General features: G+C 36.2%; 1 pseudogene; it reads right to left on the reverse strand.

Moving 5' to 3' along the window:
* Positions 1-2,962: 2,962 nt before the first annotated feature.
* Positions 2,963-6,227, reverse strand: LOC129628005 (olfactory receptor 2M3-like; annotated as a pseudogene).
* Positions 6,228-6,677: the final 450 nt, after the last annotated feature.

Raw genomic sequence — 6,677 nt, forward strand, 5'->3', positions numbered from 1 at the left:
TTTCAAGGTCGACATAATGAGCCATCTTATCAATGAAACCCCATGTGGGCCCTATCATTATGCTTAGGATGTAAGCTATATTTCTGTAACCAGGAAGGATAAATTTTGACTCCATACTAGATCTGTTTCTATGACTTTAATCCTTTTTCTCTTTCTGTTATTATAAACGTACATAATGGCCTGCCTCAGGGAACCCTGCGTCCCCTCTGCCTGACCCTTAAAGTGTGTTTGTTTAGCTCACAGGGAGACAACCTGACCCTGCCCACCTGTGAAGGACTGTGAAATTCTTAAGTTCCTCTGTGAGGAATGGTACCACTCATTTACATTTGGGGGGAGGGCAGAATCACAGATAGTTGTGGTATCCTTGTTTATTGATAGGCAGGAGATATTCAATTTCACACGACCTGTGAAATGGCTGTGAGAAAACGAAACTAGCACATCCTCCTGCTTCAGGCTTACTATTCTAGGAAATATTTTCAAGAATTAAATGGTCTTTTTACTTCATTTCCTCACCTCCTCCCATCTCTGATCCAAAAAGAAACTGGCATCCAGTTCCTGACAAGATGGTTATTTTGAGACAGTAATCTGCCATCTTCTCAGTCAGACATATCTTGGAGTAAAGTCATATTCCTTACCTCAAAACTTCCTCTCTCATGTTTATTGGCCTATTGTGAGGCAAGCAGAGTGAGCTTGGACTCAGTAATGTTTCTAAATCTTTCTTAATGTTCAATTATAAAATTGCATTTATACAATCAGCAGTGCTGATAAAAGTGGGAGTTTGATGGTTGTGATGATATTGGCAACATTAGGGACTGGAAATTCAAGGGAAAATGGAAATAATATTGATTGTAGATGATATCAGGAGGAAGTTTCCTAAACACAGATTTCAAATTCTAGATTTAGAAATGAACTCTGATCATTCAGTACCAACCTATGCTAAACATTTTTAGTGAATATTGAAGAAACAGAAATATTTAGAAAGAAAAAATAAAACAGCAAAGAAATTTTGTGTATCATATTTGCCGGAGTTGTACTAATTATTTTCATCATTTTTATTGAACATTTCAATATTATTATTTACAAAAAAATTTGAACATTTAAAAATTGCTCTCAGAAATGCCAAAGCATATATCATATAATCCATGACTGTAACAAATATATAGTGCATTTATGACAAAAATTAATTTTATAAGTAATGAAATAATAAATTATTAGTGATATTAGTCATATTGAGTTTACATGGGAAATAATTAAAGACTTTGCAGTGATTACCATCTTGAGTGCTGGAAATTGGTCAGACAGGAGACAAAGACAGAATTCTGGCTTGCTTGTCATAACTGTTATAAATGTAAATAGTGCACAGTGTGGTTTCCTTAGTATTATCATCAATAATTTGAGAAGTTAACATATATACATTTGCACATTAATAGTTTTGAGAAATCAGTTCAACTTTAGAGCAAGAAAAAGGAAAAATCTGTGTAAGTTGAATTATGTTTTTGAAACAGTTGGTTTGAATTAAACAAGATGCATTTCCATATAAATCACAATTTCAGTATAATAAAATGGAATTCATGAATATAAATAAATATATTTTAACTAATTCAAAGTGCATTATGCTTAAAGATAGATACTATAAAATTTAATTTCCTAATTTGGTCAACACACTTCTAGATACTGTATCTAGATTCTTAGCTGTTTATTTGTTAGGAAAATTAGTAGAATGATAGAATATTTTATCTATCTTTACTCCTGTCTATTCAATATATAAATAATTTGAATATATGCAGTAGAATCCTGAATCTGTAGTGCTATGACTTCATATTACATATACATGGCAATATATTTAAAATATTGGTTCAAATAAGCATTGACTATGCATTTCAAATTAAGTGATATCTATGTAGACATTTGACAGAATTCAAATATTTTCTTAAAATATTATCTTAGACCACAATGGAAGTATGTGTTTGGCCATTTAATCCACATACTCTTCTCTTCACAATAACTTCAAAACCTAAAAATGTATTATAGTGTTTTCAATAATTTCATAAAATCTTATCCTGTAAGCAGAAATGCTGAAGTAATTTTTCAATTGTAGGACTATTTGATTCTATTGTGTTTCTACTTTTATTATTTCATAAAATATATGCTATTGAGATTAAATTAGTTTCCTTGAAAGGAATATAACTGTAATGCAGTTATAAAATTTTTACACTTAATATGATATAATAAGATTTTTTTTTTTATAAAACACAAAACAAGCTTAACTATATCCTGGATTTCAACATGATTTATATTCATAAATAACATGTATAAGCACCAGTGCCTAATTTAGGGAAATTTGTACTTTCTCAGTTCACTGGACATCTGAATATTGAAAAAAAGTTACTTCTTGATTCAGTGAATTGAGCTTATATGGATTTTGACAACTTGGAAGAAAGATTCTATCTGAGGTTCCTAAATCATATTTAAAATTTTTGTGATGGAGAAGAATAAAATTATAATTTAAAAAAATGTGTCTTATTGTACTTTCTTCTATAAACTTGGAAGACTAACAATAAACTATCCACTACTGAATAAATGTCCAAAAACGCAGTGCACTGATCTTTTTCCAAAATAAATTCAAAAGTGCCTCAAAAAAATTTGGAGTTCATAATTTTTTAGAAAACACTTTTTTTGTTACCTGGTTATATATCCCCAAATTCCTGATACCTTTTAATAAACCTATAATGTCCTTATTCAAATAATATATTGTATAATAAAGTCATAATAAGGTAGAATGTAAAATAATAATGGCTATTTGACATAGTTTCCTGCAAAATATAAAAATTACTTAGTTGCACAGAATAAGTTATTCCAAAAACATGTACACAATAAGTGCTATTTTTAGAATTGAATGGAAAAAGAAGAGTGTTAAAGAGAAAAATGTAGAAGAAAGCAAAGTACGAGGATAATTAGTAACTTACTCTCCAGTCTTACCCTTTCTGAAAACCTTCTAGAATGCACAGGCCACTTCCTTGTTGTGGAAGCTGTAGATGAGGGGATTCAGTGTGGTGTGGGAGTGATGATGGTGTAGAAGACAGACATCATCCTGTCCTGGGTGGGGGACAATTAGAAGTAGGTCGCATGTACATAAGCAAAACTGCTTATAGTACATTCCCACTACCATGAGATGGGAGGAACAGGTGGCAAAAACTCTGTGGCGACCTTTCCCAGATCCCATGTGAATGACAGTCAGAAGAACTCGAGCATAGGAGGCAATGATGACTGCTACAGGGAAAAGAATTATTATTATACAGCAGTAAAAGAGAACTTCTTCAAATATTGAAGTGTCATTGCATTCAATAACTAGCAGAAAAGGGAAATCACAGAAGTGCGCTACTACCCGGGACCCACAATAGGAGAAGGAAAATGTAACTACAGCATCAATGACACCATCAGTAGAGCCCAGGACCCAGGAAGAAGCAGTCATAAGCCCACAAATTTTGGGTCTCATGAGACTGGTGTATCTTAGTGGATGGCATGTAGCAACATTGCAGTCATAAGCCATGACTGCCCAGAGGAAGCATTCACAGCCAGTTAGTGATGTATAAAGGAAAATGTGTGTGGCACAATCTGCCATGGTAATGGGCTTGCTACCAGACAGGTGGTTGAAGGCCATCTTGGGGACAGTGGTAGAGATGAGCATGAGGTCCATAAGAGATAACTGGCCAAGGAGGAAATACATAGGAGTGTGGAGCTGGGTGTCCAGGTAGAGGAAGAGAACCACAAGAGTGTTTCCCATGATGGCCATCGCAGAGATGCCCAAGACCAGAGAGAAGAGGAAGATGTGGGTGGAGCTATGATCAAAGATTCCCAGCAATATGAAATCAGAATTAAAGGTCTGAAATTCCCATGCTATGATGAATGCGTTCTTTAACTATTAAAAGAAAATGTATGTTTATTGGTTTGTTAAACATTTACATAGTGCCTTACACAGACTATGATTCTGTAAGATTGTGTAGATTTTTAAGCAATATGACATGATGAGATTTAGGAATCTTAAGAATCAAGGAGTATAGTATTAAAGAGAAATAAATCTTCCTGATACCTCCCTCCTTTATAAAACTGTGAAATTGCCCCAAGTTCAACCTCTAAACATTTTTTTAATCTCAATTGAAAAATTAGGGTAATAATATGAAATATTATATTTTTGATAAGTTTTCTATATAAAGGAAACTTTTCAAAAGCAAAAACAAAGCATCCTGAAACATCAGAAGTCACTTTCTGATAAGTTAATAGAGGAAAAAATATAGTTAAATAAGTATGTGAAATAGTTATAAAAGAGAGGGAGAGTAAGATCTAAGCCCTTATTCTTATGGTACTGAGCACTTTTGTTATTAATATCAGTGTTAACAAAAATTATATACTTGCCAATTATATTACAATGGTGTGATCACTGACCTAGAGCCAGACATCCTGGAATGTGAAGTCAAGTGGGCCTTAGAAAACATCACTACGAACAAAGCTAGTGGAGGTGATGGAATTCCAGCTGAGCTCTTTCAACTCCTGAAAGATGATGCTGTGAAAGTGCTGCACTCAATATGCCAGCAAATTTGGAAAACTCAGCAGTGGCCACAGGACTGGAAAAGGTCAGTTTTCATTCCAATCCCAAAGAAAGGCAATGCCAAAGAATGCTCAAACTACTGCACAATTGCACTGATCTCACATGCTAGTCAAGTAATGCTCAAAATTCTCCAAGCCAGCCTTCAGCAATATGTGAACCATGAACTTCCTAATGTTCAAGCTGGTTTTAGAAAAGGCAGAGGAACCAGAGATCAAATTGCCAACATCTGCTGGATCATGGAAAAAGCAAGAGAGTTCCAGAAAAACATCTACTTCTGCTTTATTGACTATGCCAAAGCTTTTGACTGTGTGGATCACAATAAACTGTGGGAAATTCTGAAAGAGATGGGAATACCAGACCACCTGATCTGCCTCTTGAGAAATCTGTATGCAGGTCAGGAAGCAACAGTTAGAACTGGGCATGGAACAACAGACTGGCTCCAAATAGGAAAGGGAGTATGTCAAGGCTGTATATTGTCACTCTGCTTATTTAACTTCTATGCAGAGTACATCATGAAAAACGCTGGACTGGAAAAGAAGCACAAGCTGGAATCGAGATGGCCAGGAGAAATATCAATAACCTCAGATATGCAGATGACACCACCCTTATGGCAGAAAGTGAAGAGGAACTAAAAAGCCTCTTGATGAAAGTGAAAGAGGAGAGTGAAAAAGTAGGCTTAAAGCTCAACGTTCAGAAAACGAAGATCATGGCATCCGGTCCCATCACTTCATGGCAAATAAATGGGGAAACAGTGGAAACAGTGTCAGACTTTATTTTCTTGGTCTCCAAAATCACTGCAGATGCTGACTGCAGCCATGTAATTAAAAGACGCTTACTCCTTGGAAGAATAGTTATGTCCAACCTAGATAGCATATTCAAAAGCAGAGAAATTACTTTGCCAACAAAGGTCTGTCTAGTCAAGGCTATGGTTTTTCCTGTGGTCATGTATGGATGTGAGAGGGACTGTGAAGAAGGCCAAGCACCAAAGAATTGATGCTTTTGAACTGTGGTGTTGGAGAAGACTCTTGAGAGTCCCTTGGACTGCAAGAAGATCCAACCAGTCCATTCTGAAAGAGATCAGCCCTGGGATTTCTCTGGAAGGAATGATGCTAAAGCTGAAACTTCTGTACTTTGGCCACCTCATGCGAAGAGTTGACTCAAAAGACTCTGATGCTGGGAGGGATTGAGGGCAGGAGGAGAAGGGGACGACAGAGGATGAGATGGCTGGATGGCATCACTGACTCGATGGACGTAAGTCTGAGTGAACTCCAGGAGTTGGTGATGGACAGGGAGGCCTGGCACGCTGCGATTCATGGGATCTCAAAGAGTCGGACACGACTGAGCGACTGAACTGAACTGAATTGAATAGAGTGTTTGGTTTGTAATTTATAGCAAGTATTCAGTACAGTGTGTGAATGAGTTGAGAAGTGATTATTTAATTCTGCAAATCTAAACTGTGTGTCCTTTATTCTACAACATGCTGGTGTGGTGTGATTTATTTTCCTCAAAAAGAGATATGTTGAAATCCTAATAGAGAATATAATTAGTTAAGTTAAGGTCATACCTGAATAGTGTAGACCCTTAATTCAATGTAACTGTGTCCTTTTAGGAAAATGACCATGTGAAGACAAAGATATAAGGAGAATGGCACATAATAATGGAAGCAGTGATTGCAGTGATATGTGTGTACACATAGATAGAAGTACTATGCATTATATATAATATATATTCTATATATAGAAAGGAGTAATGTACATTTTTTCCAATGAGTCAACTCTTTGCATGACGTGACCAAAGTACTGGAGTTTCAACTTTAGCATCATTCCTTCCAAAGAATACCCAGGACTGATCTCCTTTAGAATGGACTGGTTGGATCTCCTTGCAGTCCAAGGGACTCTCAAGAGTCAAAGACTCTGATGCAGGGAGGGATTAGGGGCAGGAGGAGAAGGGGATGACAGAGGATGAGATGGCTGGATGGCATCACCAACTCGATGGACGTGAGTCTGAGTGAACTCCGGAAGTTGGTGATGGACAGGGAGGCCTGGCGTGCTGCAATTCATGGGGTTGCAAA

The sequence above is a fragment of the Bubalus kerabau genome, chromosome 1 (genome assembly GCF_029407905.1).
Source record: "Bubalus kerabau isolate K-KA32 ecotype Philippines breed swamp buffalo chromosome 1, PCC_UOA_SB_1v2, whole genome shotgun sequence".
In the NCBI taxonomy this organism is placed as follows: Eukaryota; Metazoa; Chordata; class Mammalia; order Artiodactyla; family Bovidae; genus Bubalus; species Bubalus kerabau.